Consider the following 21,693-nt stretch of genomic DNA (forward strand, 5'->3'; position numbering starts at 1 on the left):
GTTGTGTTACGTGGTACCGATTCGCATGTTTAATACAATTTGATTACCAGCTTTTGTCTCATCTTCTCTTTGAGCATTTTGAGGGGCCTTTTATTTTTATGCTCCATCTGACATTTTCCTGTTATTTTGAATGAAGATGCACCTGTATCAGCTGGCAACCAGAATTCACTGTTGGAATGTGGAGAAATATATCAGTCCCACTCGAAACCATTTTCTGCTTGGGTCTCCATTGCATCAAACAAGCATTTAATGTGAATTGGTCCAGGTCCATATACAATAAAATGGAACGACCCCTTATGACTCCAATTCCCTCTCCTACTGAACCTGACACTTTATTAACCCCCCCCCCTCCGTTTTACTTCATTTCATACTTGATTATCCAGAGAAAGTTCTAAGTTGGGAGGAGGACTGGGCGATTGAACGCTTATGCTGCCTTGACATTATTAGTGTCAGTCGGGGCTGTTTGTGAGACGGAGGACTATATTGCTGGAATTGAACAGTTGCCACCTCGTCTTTTTGTGACTTGAGCAAGGCAGCCTGAACTGATATCAAGCTCTCAAATTATCCTGAGGAGGGCCAGACACTGATTCAGAGCCTTGCAGTTTGTGGTGGAAAACGATTTGTTAGAAATGAAATGTAGAAAGGGATATAGAAATGGGCTCCGTCCGTCACATTTCGTTTCCGGAGCTTAACTACAAATCCCCTCAAGATATATTTACGAAATTTGGTACACATATCAAGCAAGTGGTGAACTGGTGCCTTTTGATATTTTCTAATTGATCGGTCACATGGTTTGGCAGCCATGTTGGATTCAAGGAAAATATTAAATAATGTTTTCTCTGGAATCACATAACCTAACGAAGCGAAAATTTGCAACTATCATCTTCCATCATGTCTGCATACATCGTAAAAATTATGACGTCACATGGTTTGGTGGCCATCTTAGATAGAAAAACACACCTCATCCGATTAACATGAAACTTCACACGTATTCCAATGGAGGATTGGAGGCAGAATGTAAATTTATGATGTCATAGGTCACATGGTTCCTCAGCCATCTTGGATTGAATATTAATAAATTTTAAAAATATCCAGAACGGCTGGACAGATTGAGGCAAAATTTCACATACACTTTCCCCAAGACATCCTTTCAGAAGTTTGTTAAATTCTAATTGATAGGTCACATGGTTTGGCAGCCATATTGAATTTACCCTAAAACCTTCAAACATCTTCAAAACGGCTGGTCAGATCAAGGGGAAACTTCACATACATATTGCACACGCTTAGGGAATGTGTTTGTTAATCTTCATTTACTATGGTGAGGGATATCGAAGACTTCGTCTTCAACGGATGCTAGTTTTTCTTGTTCTCCTGCCCCATTTATTAATTTTTATATTTCGGCCTGGTTTTTGCAATAACAATTGGGCTTTTGTGCTCTAAAGCATTGGTGCTTGCCCAAACAAAGAAAACGTAAATTATGGATGAAATGCAGGCGAGAGACTGACAGAGAAAGGGAGAGAGAAAAAGTAAGTGCACGATGCCCCTCAGTTTCCATAATTAACCAAACACGGTTTATTTAAAATGAACCTGAGGGTAGAGCGATTGGGATGATCGGTGTGCTTTCTGAGCAGCATTTAGTGCTTATTCCAGGTTTCCTTGTGAAAATGGTGGTGTGCTTTTTCTAAATTGTTGAAATGCTTTTGGTAATCCTTTACCCCCATGGTTATACTTTGGTGTGCAATAAGAGGAGGCAGATTTGCGTTTGAACCGTTTTGACAGGCTTTGATTCCTGATCCCACTATAAGCAGTTGGATTGGTGCTTGGTATGGAGGGTGCATGCTGCATCGCGAAGGGTGCCGTCTCTGTTCGCATTATTCGGTAGACTAAAGGTCAGGGTATATTTTGTGGTGAGTCGGTGAGATCTCTGGTGCCAAAACTAAATTGCAAATTCCTGCATTTGGGTGCTGTTTTGTAAAGATTGCTTTGGCTGCTCTGGACCTGCTCTCTTGAGTCGAGCAACAAACACTTTACTTGAGTATTGCAGCCTTTCAATGTGTTTGTGATGCAATGATGTTCAGCATCAACAGGGTATTATTTTGGAAGTGTGGCCATGGTCCTTTATCCTCCAAGTTCAGGAAAAAGGCAAGGTTTCTATGAAAGGTTAGGTTGGACAACTCTATCTCAGGAATGGTGCAACCAGTATGAGGAATGTCATTGCATTTTCTCATTGAAGGGATGGACGAGTTTCTTTATCCCTTTACATGCTGATCACAGTTCCATTTCGGGCTGCCAAGATAGCTTAAAGGTATATGCACACCTGCTTCTGATCCCTCCACCCTCGATTCCAATCTTGGTCGAGGTATGAACCGTCATCCTGGTGTTCCACAGTTAAGGTGAGATCAATGTATGCCATCCCTTGGATGGACGTTTTCGCTGGATGTACTGTCTGTCAGCATTAATTGGACGTTTAAAGACCTCAAACCTTCCTACGGAAAGAGAACTATCACTGGCACCTTAAAGCAATTACAAATTCCAACTCCAAACTGCAGGGGACACGATCACCGGCACAGCCACGCCCACTGCACATGAAGCTACCCCACAGTTTTCTCTAAAAAGAAGTTGAAATTGACAAAGGTATTTGGTCTCCACAATTCTTTATTTCACTGTTAATATTACAGAACCTTTGTTTTTGATTCAGAACTTAATATATCCTTTGAAATCAAAAAATAAACAGAAATGGCATTGACATTTCTTGCAGCCATGTCCACGGAGGTTGTCTACAGAGCCATGGTCTTTAAACTTCCTGATAACATTGTGTAGGATGGACACAGGAACATCAAGGTCTTTGGAGATGGACTTGTAACCTTGATATTGTCCATGCTTGGCTACAATCTTGTGTCTGACCTCAGACAAATCTCTGGTTTTCTTTCTTTTCTCCATGTTCATTGCAGTCTACACAGTGACACAAAACAACAGAATGATAGTGGGGTGGATATGTAACATTTTTGGTGGAGTTGTGCACTTCTGGAAAGAAGCATGAAACTTTGCCCTGGGGGTGGGGGGGGGGGGTTGGGTATGCTGATTTCAAAAATTGCGGGAACCACGATGTCACTCCAGTGATTCTCGCCAAAAATTAAGAAATTCAAAATGGCCACCGCAAAAACACATTTTTTTGCCCATAAAACGGCTCTAAGTAGCCCGATTGCCTTGATCTTGATGTCTATACCTATGTTATTAAGGTCAATGAATCCAATAAAACACATGAGAAGACTCATAACCTACATCTTCATGCTGAAAATTTTAAAATATTGCTGTTATAACACTATTTTTCATACAAACGTATCATAGTGATTTGCACCGAACCTTAATTCCTTAAATAATTGTGTTCATGCCACGAGAGCAGAGACCTGGTAAGGCTTGAATTTAGCACATTGTTGATGTTATTCATGCACTATTATCATATAAATGCATAGCAAATTGTGTAAATGTACATCTCTACACAATGATGTACATCTCTTCTCAAGGATGTATAATGTATATATCATGCCAGGCTCGAGACAGTGATATGGATGCTTTCTTCAGGCATGAAAATCATGCCTGGCCTCCATCATTGGCAGCAATCTGTTCCAAAAGTGGATGTAAAAATTGTTCATGGCGCTGCCCTTGTGCACATACTCGATCTGAAGAAGTCAAAGGCTTCTGTCAAAACTTTCAAGGACTACTCACAACTGGTGTTCCTGCCATATTTGGAACACATGCTCCAGTATGTTCGTTTGGATGTAGTCTGGGATGTATACAACGAGGACAGCCTCAAAGCACAGACACGACAGAACCGTGGATCTGGAAACAATCTCAGAGTTGCCAACAACACAAACATGTCTATCAAGTGGAAAAAATTTCCTGTGTTGCGATTCGAACAAAGAGAGTCTGTTCAAACTCCGAGCCAGTGCAATACAGGAGTTTCAACCCCCTGAACGGAAGCTAATCATCTCTACACATGGCGAGAAAGTTGTTTCATCACCCATATCCAATCTCTCGGACTTGTCCTGCACTCATGAGGAAGCGGACACACGGCTCCTGTTTCATGCTTTCAATTCATTCAATCATGGATTCACTAAGCTGATGATACATGTTACGGATACCGATGTGGTGGTTATTGCAATTGCTGTGGCAAGTGTCTTAAAGGAGTGTGAAATATGGGTGGCATTTGGTCATGGGTCTAAAGTACGGTATATCCCGTCACCTGATTTCAGCTGAATTAGGTGATGATGCATCTTGGGGTCTTCTGTTTATGCATGCAATATCAGGATCTGATACTGTTTCTGCCTTCTTTGGAATTGGAAAGAAAACAGCTTGGGCAGTATGGCAAAGTATGCCTCAGCTTACACCTATGTTTGTTAGTTTATATCGTACTCCAGCTCAGATATCCCAAGACGATATGGACCAAATAGAAAGATATGTTGTTCTCTTGTATCAGTGAACATCTGCACTTTGCCATGTGAATGAAGCCAGGAAGCAGTTGTTCACTAACAACCGTAAGATGGAAAACATTCCTCCAACATTACATGCCCGAGAACAGCATGTGCAAAGGGCTGTTTATCAGGCAGGGCATATCTGGGGACAGTCACTTGTAGGAAAGCCCAATGTTCCATCACCAGATATATGGGGCTGAGAGAGAGTGAAAGATGATTCCCCATGGACTCCATGCTGGTCTACTCTGCCAGAGGCAGCCAAAGGTTGTAAAGAACTGTTGAAATGTGGATGCAAAAAGGAATGCACTAAAAGATGCACTTGTGTCAAAGCAAATCTGCCATGTACACAGTTGTGCTTCTGCTCGGGACAGTGTAACAGAGAGTAAGAAGTAAATCTTGGCCATGTTAACACAACACTACAGTGACATAGTGACTGATGTTTGAGTAATTCAACAAAATTTTCAATGAACACATATGCTGCACCCTCAGCACATGGTTTTCCTAGTTTTTTTCCATCATATAGTTCCTGCAGTATTGAGAAATACATATTCTAAAGGAACTACATGTGTTGTACCTGATCATTCCATGGCTGAATAGTACAGAGTTAAGCCTGGCTACTGGAGCAATCGTAAAACATGGTGGTAATTCTTGGAACTTGTTCATGTCATTTTGTTGTGTCGCATAGGTGTCCCTTTAACAGAACGAATGACAATTGGATCCCTTAAACTCATAAAAATTGTATTGGTGCCAAGATGGCAATCGGTGCACTCACTTTTGATGTTGACTGTTGTAGGAAATTGTGCTATGGGCGTTTAAAATTTTTTTTTTACAATAAAGATATATGTTAAGAGTCTTCACATGTGTTTTATTGGATTCCTACACCTCAAAAACATAGGTATAGACATCAAGATCAAGGCAATCGGGCTACTTCGAGCCGTTTAATGGGGAAAAATGTGTTTTGTGGCGGCCATTTTTAATTTCTTAATTTTTGGCGGGAACCGCTGGATTGACATCGTGGTTCCCGCAATTTTTGAAATCGGCACACCCAAAAACCCCCTAGGGCAAAGTTTCATGCTTCTTTCCAGAAGTGCACACTGATTTCACATATCCGCCCCACGATGACTCCTTTTCTCTATTCAAACTGGTTGAATGAGTGATTTTTTTTTATGTTGCAGGCAGCTGCAACTCACCACAGGTGAGTTCAATTCCAAAGTAAAGGAGAATCACCTTCTTGAAATCTATTTCTAACTAAAAGGTACCAATAATATTGTCCGAGCCATTTTAGGATGTCTGTGTGGAATAAGCTCAGATTTAGTAACCAAAATATTTTTAAATTTAAATTTCTGAAAGAAATGGTGCATTTATTTGAAAAAAGTGCAAGGGGCCAATAGTTTTGGCCACGATAGTGTCCTGTCACACACCATGTGGGAAGGGGTGGAACAAGGTTATCCGATTAAATATTCCCGTGGTGTACAGATGGTGAATGGTGAATGATGAATGATGCGGTAACGTATAGAATTTGTTTTTATTTGTAACACAAAACGACCCCGTGAGCGTGGTTGACAGACTTGATAAACCAACAACACAATTATTAACTCCAGCCTCAGTTAATCAGACAAATGGACCACCTTGTAGTCTCGCCCACTCGTGAGGGATGTTACCCATCCCACCGCCTTCCCCGAACATACAGGACAAGGACATGGAGACATTTTACCTTCACAACACTTACATGAACATTGAGAGGCAAGAGCCTGTGAGGAGAGGTGAAGTGGGACGATGCCGTGAGAAGAAGTGGGGTGGGCCTGCGCCGTGAGAAGAAGTGGGGTGGGCCTGCGCCGTGAGGAGAGGTGTGGTAAGGTGACGCCTTGAGGAGAGGTGAGGTGGGGCGGCACGGTGATGAGAGGTGGGGTGGGGCGGCACGGTGATGAGAGGTGGGGTGGGACGATGCCGTGAGAAGAAGTGGGGTGGGCCTGCGCCGTGAGGAGAGGTGTGGTAAGGTGACGCCTTGAGGAGAGGTGAGGTGGGGCGGCACGGTGATGAGAGGTGGGGTGGGGCGGCACGGTGATGAGAGGTGGGGTGGGGCGGCACGGTGATGAGAGGTGGGGTGGGACGATGCCTTGAGAAGAAGTGGGGTGGGCCTGCGCCGTGAGGAGAGGTGTGGTAAGGTGACGCCTTGAGGAGAGGTGGGGTGGGGCGGCACGGTGATGAGAGGTGGGGCGGCGCCGTGAGGAGAGGTGGGGTGGGGCGGCGCCGGGAGGAGAGGTGGGGTGGGGCGGCGCCGTGAGGAGAGGTGGGGTGGGCGGCGCCGTGAGGAGAGGTGACGTGGGACGACGCCGTGAGGAGAGGTGGAGTGGGGCGACGCTGTGAGGAGCGGTAGGGCGGCGCCGTCAGGAGAGGTGGGGTGGGGTGGCACCGTGAGGAGAGGTGGGGTGGGATGGTGAGGTGGGGTGGGGCGGCGCCGTGAGGATAGGTGGGGTGGGGTGGCGCCGTGAGGATAGGTGGGGTGGGGCGGCGCCGTGAGGATAGGTGGGGTGGGCGGCGCCGTGAGGAGAGGTGGGGTGGGCGGCGCCGTGAGGATAGGTGGGGTGGGCGGCGCCGTGAGGAGAGGTGGGGTGGGGCGGCGCCGTGAGGAGAGGTGGGGTGGGCGGCGCCGTGAGGAGAGGTGGGGTGGGCGGCGCCGTGAGGAGAGGTGGGGTGGGCGGCGCCGTGAGGAGAGGTGGGGTGGGCGGCGCCGTGAGGAGAGGTGGGGTGGGCGGCGCCGTGAGTAGAGGTGGGGTGGGCGGCGCCGTGAGTAGAGGTGGGTGGGCGGCGCCGTGAGGAGAGGTGGGTGGGCGGCGCCGTGAGGAGAGGTGGGGTGGGCGGCGCCGTGAGGAGAGGTGGGGTGGCGGCGCCGTGAGGAGAGGTGGGGTGGGCGGCGCCGTGAGGAGAGGTGGGGTGGGCGGCGCCGTGAGGAGAGGTGGGGTGGGCGGCGCCGTGAGGAGAGGTGGGGTGGGCGGCGCCGTGAGGAGAGGTGGGGTGGGCGGCGCCGTGAGGAGAGGTGGGGTGGGCGGCGCCGTGAGGATAGGTGGGGTGGGCAGCGCCGTGAGGAGAGGTGGGTGGGCGGCGCCGTGAGGAGAGGTGGGTGGGCGGCGCCGTGAGTGGAGGTGGGGTGGGCGGCGCCGTGAGTGGAGGTGGGGTGGGCGGCGCCGTGAGGAGAGGTGGGGTGGGCGGCGCCGTGAGGAGAGGTGGGGTGGGCGGCGCCGTGAGTAGAGGTGGGGTGGGCGGCGCCGTGAGGAGAGGTGGGGTGGCGGCGCCGTGAGTAGAGGTGGGGTGGGCGGCGCCGTGAGGAGAGGTGGGGTGGGCGGCGCCGTGAGGAGAGGTGGGGTGGGCGGCGCCGTGAGGAGAGGTGGGGTGGGACGGCGCCGTGAGGAGAGGTGGGGTGGGGCGGCACGGTGATGAGAGGTGGGCGGCGCCGTGAGGAGAGGTGGGGTGGGCGGCGCCGTGAGGAGAGGTGGGGTGGGCGGCGCCGTGAGGAGAGGTGGGGTGGGCGGCGCTGTGAGGAGAGGTGACGTGGGCCGACGCCGTGAGGAGAGGTGGGGTGGGGCGACACTGTGAGGAGCGGTGGGCGGCGCCGTCAGGAGAGGTGGGGTGGGGCGGCACGGTGAGGTGGGGTGGGGAGGGACGGTGAGGTGGGGTGGGCGGCGCCGTGAGGATAGGTGGGGTGGGGTGGCGCCGTGAGGATAGGTGGGGTGGGGCGGCGCCGTGAGGATAGGTGGGGTGGGGTGGCGCCGTGAGGATAGGTGGGGTGGGCGGCGCCGTGAGGAGAGGTGGGGTGGGCGGCGCCGTGAGGAAAGGTGAGGTGGGGTGGGCGGCGCCGTGAGGATAGGTGGGGTGGGCGGTGCCGTGAGGATAGGTGGGGTGGGCAGCGCCGTGAGGAGAGGTGGGGTGGGCGGCGCCGTGAGGAGAGGTGGGGTGGGCGGCGACATGAGGAGAGGTGGGGTGGGCGGCGCCGTGACATGAGGAGAGGTGGGGTGGGCGGCGACATGAGGAGAGGTGGGGTGGGGCGGCGCCGTGAGGAGAGGTGGGGTGGGCGGCGCCGTGAGGAGAGGTGGGTGGGACGGCGCCGTGAGGAGAGGTGGGGTGGGCGGCGCCGTGAGGGAGAGGTGGGGTGGGCGGCGCCGTGAGGAGAGGTGGGGTGGGCGGCGCCGTGAGGAGAGGTGGGGTGGGCGGCGCCGTGAGGAGAGGTGGGGTGGGCGGCGCCGTGAGGAGAGGTGGGGTGGGCGGCGCCGTGAGGAGAGGTGGGGTGGGCGGCGCCGTGAGGAGAGGTGGGGTGGGCGGCGCCGTGAGGAGAGGTGGGGTGGGCGGCGCCGTGAGGAGAGGTGGGGTGGGCGGCGCCGTGAGGAGAGGTGGGGTGGGACGGCGCCGTGAGGAGAGGTGGGGTGGGCGGCGCCGCGAGGAGAGGTGGGGTGGGCGGCGCCGTGAGGATAGGTGGGGTGGGGCGGCGCCGTGAGGATAGGTGGGGTGGGCGGCGCCGTGAGGAGAGGTGGGTGGGCGGCGCCGTGAGGAGAGGTGGGGTGGGCGGCGCCGTGAGGAGAGGTGGGGTGGGCGGCGCCGTGAGGAGAGGTGGGGTGGGCGGCGCCGTGAGGAGAGGTGGGGTGGGCGGCGCCGTGAGGAGAGGTGGGGTGGGCGGCGCCGTGAGGAGAGGTGGGGTGGGCGGCGCCGTGAGGAGAGGTGGGGTGGGCGGCGCCGTGAGGAGAGGTGGGGTGGGCGGCGCCGTGAGGAGAGGTGGGGTGGGCGGCGCCGTGAGGAGAGGTGGGGTGGGCGGCGCCGTGAGGAGAGGTGGGGTGGGCGGCGCCGTGAGGAGAGGTGGGGTGGGCGGCGCCGTGAGGAGAGGTGGGGTGGGCGGCGCCGTGAGTAGAGGTGGGGTGGGCGGCGCCGTGAGTAGAGGTGGGGTGGGCGGCGCCGTGAGGAGAGGTGGGGTGGGCGGCGCCGTGAGGAGAGGTGGGGTGGGCGGCGCCGTGAGGAGAGGTGGGGTGGGCGGCGCCGTGAGGAGAGGTGGGGTGGGCGGCGCCGTGAGTAGAGGTGGGGTGGGCGGCGCCGTGAGGAGAGGTGGGGTGGGCGGCGCCGTGAGTAGAGGTGGGGTGGGCGGCGCCGTGAGTAGAGGTGGGGTGGGCGGCGCCGTGAGTAGAGGTGGGGTGGGCGGCGCCGTGAGTAGAGGTGGGGTGGGCGGCGCCGTGAGTAGAGGTGGGGCGGGCGGCGCCGTGAGGAGAGGTGGGGTGGGGTGGGGCGGCGACATGAGGAGAGGTGGGGTGGGATGGTGCAGTGGGGGAGAAGTGCAGTGAGAGGGACCGTGAGGAGAGGTGGATTGGGATGGCGCAGGAGGGGGGGGGGAAGTGAAGTGAGAGGAACCGTGAGGAGAGGTGGAGTGGGACGACGCCATGAGGAGAGGTGGGGTGGGGTGGCACTGTGAGGAGAGGTGGGGTGGGACGACGCCGTGAGGAGAGGTGACGTGGGACGACGCCGTGAGAGGTGGGGTGGCACTGTGAGGGGAGGTGGGGTGGGACGACGCCGTGAGGAGAGGTGACGTGGGACGACGCCGTGAGGAGAGGTGACGTGGGACGACGCCGTGAGGAGAGGTGACGTGGGACGACGCCGTGAGGAAGTGAGGTGGTGAGGTGGTGACGCAGACGCCAGGGGGAGCTTCGCCATCTCGACTCTCGAGTCTTCCCGCCCACGCGTGTTGCTCTGGTGCGCTCTGCAGGGAAAGAAACAATACTGGAGATCGTTTAGTTGGCCCTGTTGCAGCGGCAGTCCTTTCATTCTCTTCAATCATTGGTGTTCCGACCCTGGTGTCGACCTCATACTCATGGGACTCTGACCAGTGGAGGAAAGCGAGAGAGAAAGGGACGCGAGGTGTTCGATCGGAGAAAAATCAAGGCGGGGATTCGGACCGGGTGACGGTTCAGAGAGGTAAGCATGACCGTCTTTAGTGTCTCCGGCTCGTTCGAGCTGCTGCACAACCATCTCTACCTCACATCTATCTTTCTCGACTCGTTCCCGTCTTTACCTTTGATTACACTCATTTGACCATTGCTCGTTAATGAAGAGTTGGTGGTGGTTAACGTGAGAGCCACAGAGGGTCTCAAGGTCACGGTATTGGCAAGATCTGTGCTCGAGTCTCGGAAACGTCCGTTTCAGGCCTTCCCGGGTATGCCCACCTTGGTCTCCCACCCCAGTAATGGTTGTTTTGTTGGATCGAGCTAATCTTGGAATGAATGGAATGTGGAATGCATTTGTTGCTCGCTCATGTTGAAACGTCTTCCCTTAAAATGTAATGTTGGTGTTGTTCATTATGTTGTTCCTGTTTCATGCGCTGATGTACAAGTTCCCTTTCATGATGCTCCATGTGTGCGCTCTTCTCCCATGTCATGAATACCCAAACCATCTTGGTGGTTCACTTAACACACCAATGTAAACGTCGGAGCATTTTGCTTGTTTATTCTGCCTTTCTCATGCTGTGTCCCTCAATGTTCTTTTCTCACCCTTCACATCAATTTGCGGACTCTGGTCAAAGTCAAGACTTCTATTAGCTGTTGCTTGTTCATCTCTGGTCCGACTTCCTTATCCATGCTCGGAATGCTAATGCCGGATCTGGACGTTGTTGGGACAGAACAGAGCTCCACGGTCTCGTCCTTGCCTTTCCCTTCTTCTTGCCCAGCCCTTACATACTTCCCACCCAAAACAAAAGATGTTGCTTTGGGTTCAATCCGATACATACCTTCCGACTGCACCCTTTTTGAGAGGGAATTGTTTACGTTCCTTTCACCAATGTTCTTTTAATGGCCGCCGTAATTCATCGCTGCACATCATATTACATTACAGTTGGGAGTAATCGAGTATCGCTGGATGGCTGTACAAGTTTGAAATGGCCTCACCCATTAAACTCCGACCTGTCTTGCCGATGATGTTTGATGATCTGTTGTTGACGATAAGTTGATGCTTGACTGGAAATCTGTCAGCCTGCTTGTGTAGCGAAACAGATAGATTACGCACATTGAATGTGAAATCTGTGCTGTTGCCTTTTAATGTTTGTTGTTTCTTTGCTTGCTTACCAAGTCAACCGTGGGCCCGCGCGGCGGCCGAGCGCACCGTGGACCCGCATGCTCATCAAGTGAACCACATGCGGACCTTGGCACTCGACATTTCATCGTTTCATTTCCTTTTTAAACACATTTTGTCCACCTATTATAAATTGTGCAGATTTTTTCCAGAAAATAATTTGCAGGATAGGCAGAGCTTCGGGCGCAATTGAGCAGTTTGTTCAAAATGAAGTGCCAGGGGCAGAAATTTATGGTTGCTCTCTTAGCTGCACATCCCCAAACAATTAATGAACGGTAGGATTGCACCACAGGGCTGAAAATGTCAGACTAAAATAAGTAATTAAAATGCCACATTGCCAACGTGAATCAGTATATATATATATTGTTGCGGATTCGCGCCCGCCGGCGTGCGATCGGCCACGTAACTCGAATCGCGGCACGTCGCCCACCGGACGGACAATCCCGTCGTGACCCTCTCGGACTAACGCCGGGAACTAGTCACGGGTGGGCCTTTCGGCCTCACCACGATCGTGCCAATCGGCCCCCCGCGTGGGATAGGGTTGCTCGCCAAATTCGACCTACCTAAGTACCCACACGGAGGGTAGACCGGGCGATCGCACCTCGCCGCAGGTCGACTTCGGACACGGGCCACTTTAAGCGACCCGTACTATCGGGATAACCGAGCGGTGTTATCGTCAACTTCGACGGTTCGATTAATTATTGGGCGTATTTAGCCCACGACCAACCCTTTACGTGAAGTAAGATGGAGATTCAATAAAAGAAAAGACGAAGCGAAACGGGAGAAACAGTTCAACATAAAGCACATTTATTCCGCGGCAAACGGAAAGCACACATATACAATTATACACCAAAAGCAAATGTAAAAGTAGAAGAAGCACAACAATTCTGCACAAAAAGCAAATGTAACAATGCAGATCTACTACCGACTACCGAGCACACGGCAACACTTATACAGTTTTACTTCACAGACGGCGCCGGCAACACATATACTCAAAGCAAAAGAAAAAGGAAGGGGCCACCCTCAACGATGAGGGGGCAGATGGGCCTGGGGCCGAGACCACGTCGAGCCTACCCGTCTGGTGATGAGCCGCAAAATGGTGGCGGCGCCCCGACTCCGCGGGCCTCGCTGGCACTGCCTGGAATGGGGTGGGGACGGGGCCCCCTTCTCACACTATCTCAGCGCGGGGGGAAACAGGAGGGGGTTGTTGATGCTCGGGGGAATGAGGATATCTCGCTGGCTTGGGTCCCGCGACGAGCGACTCCACCGCGACCTCGGTCGCGTTACCGGCCTCCCCTCTCCGCAGCTCCCCGACTCTGACACGAGCGCCCTCTTGACTGCCTTCGCTGCCGCCACAACTCTCCAACTCTCCACTCTTCTCAACTCCGTCCAACTGCGATTCAGAAACTCTTTTTCTCTGACTCCTCGACTCCCTCCAACTGCCTCGATTTGCTCCGCGCTCGGCGCTTTATAGTGCGACAGGAGAAACCATATGCAGATTTTTGGATCAGGAATCGCTCGGGGGTGGAGCCACGCTCCCCATTGGACAGAGGAAAAGTGGGCGTGAATGATTCTTGAGTCATTACGAGTGATGTACGAGTCCAGGATCGGTGCCCACAAGCGGCGCGGGAATGGCGGTGATGCGATGGTTGCGAGAGCGAGATGTGACGGCAAGGGTCGTGGCTGTTGTTGTGAAGCGGCGTTGCGGTTGGTGGTTGTTGTGTGATGGCTGTTGAGACGTGGTTGGTGGTGGTTGTGGTGGTAGTAATGGCGGCTGGTCCAAAATAAAGATAGTAAAAGAAAAACGGCTATCTAAAAGGGTCGCAGCCCGAATGAATGACATTTATTCCCTCTAAACAACGGGTTTGGGCCTAACTACACATATACTTACAGAGATATCTCACCTAAGGGACCTGAATGGTGGTTTGCGAATTTCGTCAACCACAACAATATATTGCATGCCAGTCCTCGTGGAAAGACATTGTGGTATTTGACGATGATGATGATGAGTGGAGTGGGGGGTTTGGGGGGAGGGTGTGCCAAAAATACCACAGCATTGCCATGGGGTATGTTTTTCGGGACCAGTTCAGCCTGGCAACATTTGCTTGTTTTGTTTCAAAATGTTCCAAAACTATGTAGTGCTGCTGTAGCTGATGGCAGAAGCTGAAACTGATAAGAGCCTGCTGCAATGGGAGCTGCACAAGCAGTTTTCTTTTCCTGCTTGAGACAAGCTATCCTTTGCTCATTCAAGTCAAACAACTTGGCTTAAATAAAACGCTTAAGCCCTAAAGTATAATTTCCAAACAAAATCGCCAATGTGTACAACTACTGCGACTTCAACTACTGCCTCTTTTCCTTTAGCAGCTCCAATCATTCCCACATTTTTTTGTGAGGTTGTCCTGGGAATGTCTTCGGCCTATGTCTTTTGTGACCTGACTGGTCAGGCATGACACATGACTGAAGGTGGCTTTTGGCAAGGATTTGTAATTTTTTGACGGTGCTGGCGATAATTTGCCAACTCATCCCAAAAGACACTGGAATGTTTAACGTCCACCAACGACCAGTGCTGGCAGACGGGTCCTCGTGCTCAGTGTCTTTCCGATGGATGGCGCACACATTGATGAATCGCCCTGCCTGTGACTGTAGCTGCATCAAGATTCAAACTCAGGCGAGTCAGCTCAGATGTGAATACGCATACCTCTTGACTATCATGTCAGTCCAGGTAATTGCCGATGCAAAAGAAAGTTAAACTTTGTTGATTGTGTTTGATTTGGGTTTGCAAAATGCATGAAGCTGTTATGTGTTTTTGTCAAAGTGATTGAACAACAAGTGAATTAACTTTGATGTTTTGCCGTTCGGAGAACATGGTGCATGTGAACCTGGCAGTGAACACAAAGATAACATTTCCAGCTTGTAACCTGATATTTGAAATCGAAAAAGACCAGACTTTATTCGATTCAGTAGCATTATGATTGGAGCGTGGAATTGTGGAAACATTTACCAGATTCATGGAAATGTGGTTTGAGCATCCGTTTTGAGTCTGGGCAGTCAGCGGTTTGATTCTGACCTTGACCGAGTCACACCAGTTATTAAACAATGATACGTGCTGCCCCATTGCTTCATACTCAGCATTCGAACGATAGAACATGGATAAACTCTCAGGGTTGGAATCTTATGGGAGTAGGGTGGGGGGGGTGGAATTGTCCCTCATTGTCTCCATGACTGCAGGGAGAAATTTGGCATTGCAAGATGGCATCCACCCAAAGTGCTTCAGGAAGTTTCTTCACTACCCCCCCCCCCGCCCCACCAAAGTTACTGGTTATGTTTGTCTTGAAGTTTCGATCAGTATTGTCTAATGTTTGTCTTTGTGTTTGGTGTGTGGACATGCACGTGAGTTTTTTGTTATTATTTTTAATGCCTCTTGCAATCAATAGCCTTCAGGTCTGAAAAAAAAAATGACCCTTTTATGATGTCATTGTGCACTAAAGCTATATGTACTGTTTTTACTTGTGTCCACAAATTAATTTTTCCCATGGGATTTGGATTATGAGCGGAATGTAGTGAGATGTTGACATAACTGAGTTTAGCTTTGATCGATTACTGAGGCCTCCATGACTCAAATAATTACACTGTTTCAGCAAAGCACGGCATTATTCAACCTATATGGAGTTATTGCTATGAGGTGGGGTGGGGCAACATTATGATTGTACAACTTCTGGGAGTTTGATTTATTTTTCAGTAATAACATCCAGTTTTCAAGTTATTCTGTCTTATAGCGGGTATGATGAATTATTCACCCGCTGATGATAATTTCCCACTATAATATAAATGTAATTAGAGCGAAGTCGATGGTGTGCCATTGCAAATCCACACACTTCCCACTGAAAGCAAAGTTGAAAGATGGCATAAAGTTCAACCATGATTGACCCAATATCAAATTTTGACGAAACATTTTTTTCCCATTTTGACCCTTGTGACCCCAAGTCCCCCACCCCCTGGGGAATGAACCAAATCGTTTATCCAAAAAAGTTGTTGGTCAAATCGTATTTTTCAATTGGTGGTCAAAAAATTATAACTTATTTCATGTGTCCACCAATGCTTATCACAAATACAGTTTCATTGAAAATGTGCCCATAATGCATTTTTTTTTTTGGCATTTGGTCTTGGGCTAGAGCCAAAGTGATACTACTCTTGCACATTTGTGCCTTGTGGTGATCATAACTACCAATGTTGGTGAATTTAAGCCCAACCATTTAGGAGGAGATCACGTGATTGACAGATGGACAGACGGATTGCAATATTTTTTTTCAATAAGTGTGGGGATAAAAATCTAAGCTTGCGGTAACTAAGGCCTAAGTCACATTTATTCTACGGCGAGGATACGGCGGCCGTACGCCCTCTGAATTGACAGAAACGTGCGGCGGCCGCAGAGTTTCTGCGGTGGCCTCAGGGTGGTCCTACGCCGTTTGGCTATATTTTACAGGCCGTAGGGGTCGCCGTGGAATAATAACGCGGAGTTATAACTTTTTTCATTTCTACGTTCGCTGTAGCAATTCGTCAAGCCGAAAAAAAAGCTGGTAAAATAAAAAAAAATTTACCCACTCGTTACCGTCCGTCTGGCCGCACGTTCGCCTTAGGGCCCCCTGCGGTCGCCTTGCGGGCACCTTGCATCTTCCTTGAAAATTCTATGGCCGCCGCAGGGCCCCCTTAAGGTCACCGTACGACATCAAATCAGAGACCGTATGGCAATCCCACGTTTTCGGTCTCCACAATTTCTAAATACGCCGTGCGGCTCCCCGAAAAATAAAAACATGTGACTGCTACATTGTGTGACTGTGGAAATACTGCGGCCACCGTATAATTGCTAGTGGCCGTAGATTTTGGAGACCCCACGGCCGCCGTGGCAAATGTGACTTAGGCCTAACAATGCCCATCCCAACTTAGTTGAACATGCACACCCAGAGTACAACAACTTTTCTGCTTATTTCTGCCAGTGATTTCGGAGTACATAAAATACAGAGCACGTACGCCAATTGACCAAGTAGTTTTTGATTATATGATGTTTTCAAACAGAGATACTGTTATGTTGGACTGTGGGTGGACACTGGACACATGGTCATATCTTCTCCTCGGACGGTCACCAATTTAGTGATGGATGGTCCTCGGAGGCTGGCTGCCGGGAAAGCTGATTAGATCCTTATTTAGTTTCTGGTGGACAGAAACTCCAACGAGATCTGTTGTCTACAACCGGCTCGCCCGTCAAAAGGATGGGGTCCGAGCATTAACCTTGAGAACCGCTGCATTTTAAAACCTCTTGATGAGGGCTTTTCGTGCCATTTTATAACTCCTGTGGTGTGACCCGCCTCCTTAATTGCGACTTCCAACTCGAATCGTGCACCATGTTAACACGTCTGTGGGAGAAACAGGATTTATTGGGGAATGAAGGGAGAGGGAAGAAGAAGAAGCGAAACACACCGATACCAATTTGATCTCGAATTGATTGTTTTTATTTTTCAACGACTTGTGCGAAACATCTTATGGCCCAATCATTCACACACACAAGAGACATCTTGGATAGATCACAGGACAGAAATAACTTTGTCCCCATATGATGTTTATGTGGGGTGGCGATAGCTGGTGGTGGTATTATTATAGTCTCGGCTGGAGAGAGATGTCAGGCTGGATCTCGCAGCCCCTCTATCTCGCAGCCCTCTCTCTCTCTCTCGCAGCCACCTCTCTCTCTCTCGCAGCCCCCTCTCTCTCTCTCTCTCTCTCTCTCTCTCTCTCTCTCTCTCTCTCGCAGCCCTCTCTCTCTCTCTCTCTCTCTCTCTCTCTCTCTCTCTCTCTCTCTCTCTCTCTCTCTCTCTCTCTCTCTCTCTCTCTCTCGCAGCCCTCTCTCTCTCTCTCACACCCACCTCTCTCTCTCTCGCACCCCCCTCTCTCTCTCTCTCTCTCTCGCAGCCCTCTCTCTCTCTCGCAGCCCTCTCTCTCTCTCGCAGCCCTCTCTCTCTCTCGCAGCCCTCTCTCTCTCTCGCAGCCCTCTCTCTCTCTCGCAGCCCTCTCTCTCTCTCTCGCAGCCCTCTCTCTCTCGCAGCCCTCTCTCTCTCTCTCTCTCTCTCTCTCTCTCTCTCTCTCTCTCTCGCAGCCCTCTCTCTCTCTCTCTCTCGCAGCCCTCTCTCTCTCTCTCTCTCTCTCTCTCTCTCTCTCGCAGCCCGCTCTCTCTCTCGCACCCCTCCCTCTCTCTCTCTCTCTCTCTCGCAGCCCTCTCTCTCTCTCTCTCGCAGCCCCCTCTCTCTCTCTCTCGCAGCCCCCTCTCTCTCGCAGCCCTCTCTCTCTCTCTCGCAGCCCTCTCTCTCTCTCTCTCTCTCTCTCTCTCTCTCTCTCTCTCTCTCTCTCTCCCTCTCTCTCTCTCTCTCTCTCTCTCTCTCGCAGCCCTCCCTCTCTCTCTCTCTCTCGCAGCCCTCCCTCTCTCTCTCTCTCTCTCGCAGCCCTCCCTCTCTCTCTCTCTCTCTCGCAGCCCTCCCTCTCTCTCTCTCTCTCTCTCTCTCTCTCTCTCTCTCGCAGCCCTCCCTCTCTCTCTCTCTCTCTCTCTCGCAGCCCTCCCTCTCTCTCTCTCTCTCTCTCGCAGCCCTCCCTCTCTCTCTCTCTCTCTCTCTCTCTCTCTCTCTCTCTCTCGCAGCCCTCTCTCTCTCTCTCTCGCAGCCCTCTCTCTCTCTCTCTCTCTCGCAGCCCCCTCTCTCTCGCAGCCCTCTCTCTCTCTCTCGAAGCCCTCTCTCTCTCTCTCTCTCGCAGCCCTCTCTCTCTCTCTCTCGCAGCCCTCTCTCTCTCTCTCGCATCTCTTTCTCTCTCTCTCTCTCTCGCAGCCCTCTCTCTCTCACAGCCCTCTCTCTCTCGCAGCCCTCCCTCTCTCTCTCTCTCTCTCGCAGCCCTCCCTCTCTCTCTCTCTCTCGCAGCCCTCCCTCTCTCTCTCTCTCGCAGCCCTCCCTCTCTCTCTCTCTCTCTCTCGCAGCCCTCCCTCTCTCTCTCTCTCTCTCTCTCTCTCTCTCTCTCTCTCTCTCTCTCTCTCTCTCTCTCTCTCTCTCTCTCTCTCTCTCTCGCAGCCCTCCTCTCTCTCTCTCTCTCTCTCTCTCTCTCTCTCTCTCGCAGCCCCTCTCTCTCTCTCTCTCTCTCTCTCTCTCTCTCTCTCTCTCTCTCTCTCTCTCTCTCTCTCTCTCTCTCTCTCTCTCTAGTGCCACTGTGGTAACTTAGAGAATTTGCGCCACCCCTTCCCCCGAACCCCTGTGACGGTGATTTCCTTTAATGATTAAAATGTGATTATTAATATACACTACAGTCCTGTTCAAAAGTTTGGGTTCTTTTTAATTTTGTGGTGCTATTCCCCATTAAACATTTGTGGGAAGTTAGAAGTGTGCAATATCGGTAGATGATAATTCAAATTTCTGTGAAAGTCAATTTAATATCACAATTACCTTCAAGTACAGAAAATCAATAATGAGATTGAAAAAGTTTTATTTTTGTTGTCCATATTATATTATCTATCATGTGCGAGTAATATCTACTTACCACAAAGAAATATCCAGGAAAGCGTTTGTGGATTTTTGTACAGTAAATGATAAATTATATATTGAAGTAAGCAACACCAGTTACATTTATGCAATTTACAAGAAACCACAATATTACAAGAAACTTACAAGAAAGAAATGTTGCAAATTAATGAATATGTGAAATTTGTTTTCATCAGCTTATTCCTTGCTTGAAAGTCTATGAATGGGTTCAGAATGGCACCCAGGAAGCAACTTTCAATAGAACAGCCTGTACAGATCCAAACTATGTCAGAAGAAAGGCACACGATGATGAAAATATCTGAAAAGCTGAAACTCTCTTGCAATGGTGTGAGGTACACTTTGCTACGCCTGAAAGAAACTGGCTCGGTACAAAACAAGAAAAGGCCAGGAAGATGCAGAAGAACCTCTCTAAGGCAAGACAAACACTTGAAGTTTCTCAACTTCAACTTACACGGTAGAAGAAAAGCAAGTCGTTCGGTAATAAATGAAACGAGAGCAGGCCTGAACATTAACATCTCATCCAATACTGTGCGCAGAAGGCACCCCAGAGTTCGGATATGCGTCGCATCAAGGCCATATAGGATTATCTGGAAACAGAAGAACAAGAGGAATCCAACTAACCTCAAGGAACTGTGGAATGTACTGCAGGATATTTGGCACAAATTTCTGGAAGAGTGCTCCAGTCGTTTACCGGAAGAATGGGTAAAAGATTGATGGTGTTCAAGAAGGCAAAAGGCAGACACAGTGTTTTGACCAGACTATAAAATGACTATTCTTGACTGTTGTTCTTATTTACTTAAGCTGTTTGATTCACACGCATTTATAAAGGCTGGTAATTTCCAATCATAAACACATATGACTGTTTGTTATCACTGATTATTTAATCAATTTACCCTAAATTATGGACGGATGTTATATTTTCACATCTTCGTGTCTGTGAGCAGGATATCTCACAACGTTATGGACAGATTCGGATGAAACTTGGTGGACAAATTGAGTGTTTGACAAAGACGAATTGATTCGATTTTAGTGAAGATCATGACTTGGATACTAAAATTTTCTAATGTGATTCTTTACCATTAAGCGATGGGGCCAAAAACGATATGTAGTACGATATTTCAAAATATTGTAGATGGGGCAGACTATTGCAGTTCATCCGAGCCCACTGGGCTCTTCGATCGCCCATTCGCACCCCCTACCACTAAAACTCGATTTGAGGCCTGCGATAGCTGCCCGACATGTTGTCACAATTTTGTCAAACCGATTTAGATGTACTCGTGTCATACGGTAGGCCCCAGTGATAAGGGAATAAATCGTCATTGCGTGTTGTTCCAACCCAATCGACATTGAAATTATGGAGACCACCAACACCATGACTGAGAAGCACGCAAGTGTGGAAGATCAGGGAAGCGCCAATTATTACATTGGGGGGGGGGGGCTGGAAGTAGACCTGGAAAGGGCCAACAGCTGCATTGAGAATCTGGCAGAAGGTCTGGAAAGAGCTTGGGAATGTATTCAAGAGCTGGAAGTTGTTTGCAAACTGCTGTTCCAGCGGCGGCATCAGCGCACTGGCTCTTCACAGTTGGCTCATTGACAACATACATTTAGACTTTAGAGAAATATCTCACTGTGTGTATACCCAAGTGCGAATGGCAGCACAAAACCATTGTACCTGGATTGTAATCGGTACAACTAAAACCTGTGCTAAACGTTGTGTTTATGAGCTGTGTAAATATCACAGGCATCTGTGGAGGATTGGAGTATTGACTCTGGAAAATTACCACTGAAAACCATCCAAACAACCCTGCAGAAACATGGTGTAAACAGACCAACACTACCTGTGCATCCCTGCTGATAAACCTTTTAGTGAATGGGATCCTGGTGTTATGGGGTGTCAGCTCAACAGTTTGGTGAGGTTATTGCGATTGATGAGTGTTGTAAAATTCAGACCAGAGTTCTGTGCACGATCCTTGATTACCCCACCTATAGGACCTGCCAGATGATTTGTGCAGGTGGCCTGGCGCAGTTGTCACCATGGGGTGATACCGTAGGACCCTACTCCATGCTCAAAAAAATGAGCCTGCACAACCAATGTGCGTTGGTTTCAGACAGACTACCAATGTCTGTGTGAATGGTGCAACCGACCATACAGCATTTGCTTCACCAACAGCTCCAGCGGACATAAAAGAGTGTATGTGGTGTAAGTCCGACCTCGAGCAGCGAGCCGTCTTTCACGATGGATGGAAGTGCAGGGCATTTGACAAGGCTATCCAGTAAATGGGACCGAACAACCTGTGGGTTTACTCCATAAACTAGCTGGGGGCTAAGGTACAATCCCACTTGGTGGCACACCACAAGAAAAACTACCTGACCACCCCAGCCCAGATTCAATTTCACCCTGTTGACAGCATCGCTCACCAATACTGCAAGCAGGATCAGGAGGCCTTGATACCCGGATCATGCAACAGTGTTCAGGCTTACAAGGGTACCTTTGTACAAGTGTCATTGAAGCTGATTGAGACGGTTGCTACCCCTGGAGTGGAAGTATGCTGGTTGGG

The 21,693-nt window shown here is 50.3% G+C and overlaps 1 protein-coding gene across 5 annotated transcripts in view; it reads left to right on the plus strand.

The window, feature by feature from the left end:
- The first annotated feature begins 10,009 nt into the window (after window positions 1–10,009).
- PITPNM2 (phosphatidylinositol transfer protein membrane associated 2) overlaps window positions 10,010–21,693 on the plus strand; it is a 190,780-nt gene continuing 179,096 nt past the window's right edge. For 2 of the 5 annotated variants that reach the window (XM_085858886.1, XM_085858887.1), the window contains exon 1: window positions 10,012–10,421. The gene's annotated coding sequence lies outside the window, so the exon portion shown is untranslated. Of the gene's footprint in view, window positions 10,422–10,453; window positions 10,660–21,693 lie in introns of those variants that run through there. The other 3 variants (XM_085858882.1, XM_085858885.1, XM_085858883.1) reach the window with 3 other exon arrangements.

Source organism: Eptatretus burgeri, chromosome 16, assembly GCF_056783735.1.
Source record: "Eptatretus burgeri isolate ZD-2024b chromosome 16, Ebu_testis_v1, whole genome shotgun sequence".
NCBI classification, from domain to species: domain Eukaryota; kingdom Metazoa; phylum Chordata; class Myxini; order Myxiniformes; family Myxinidae; genus Eptatretus; species Eptatretus burgeri.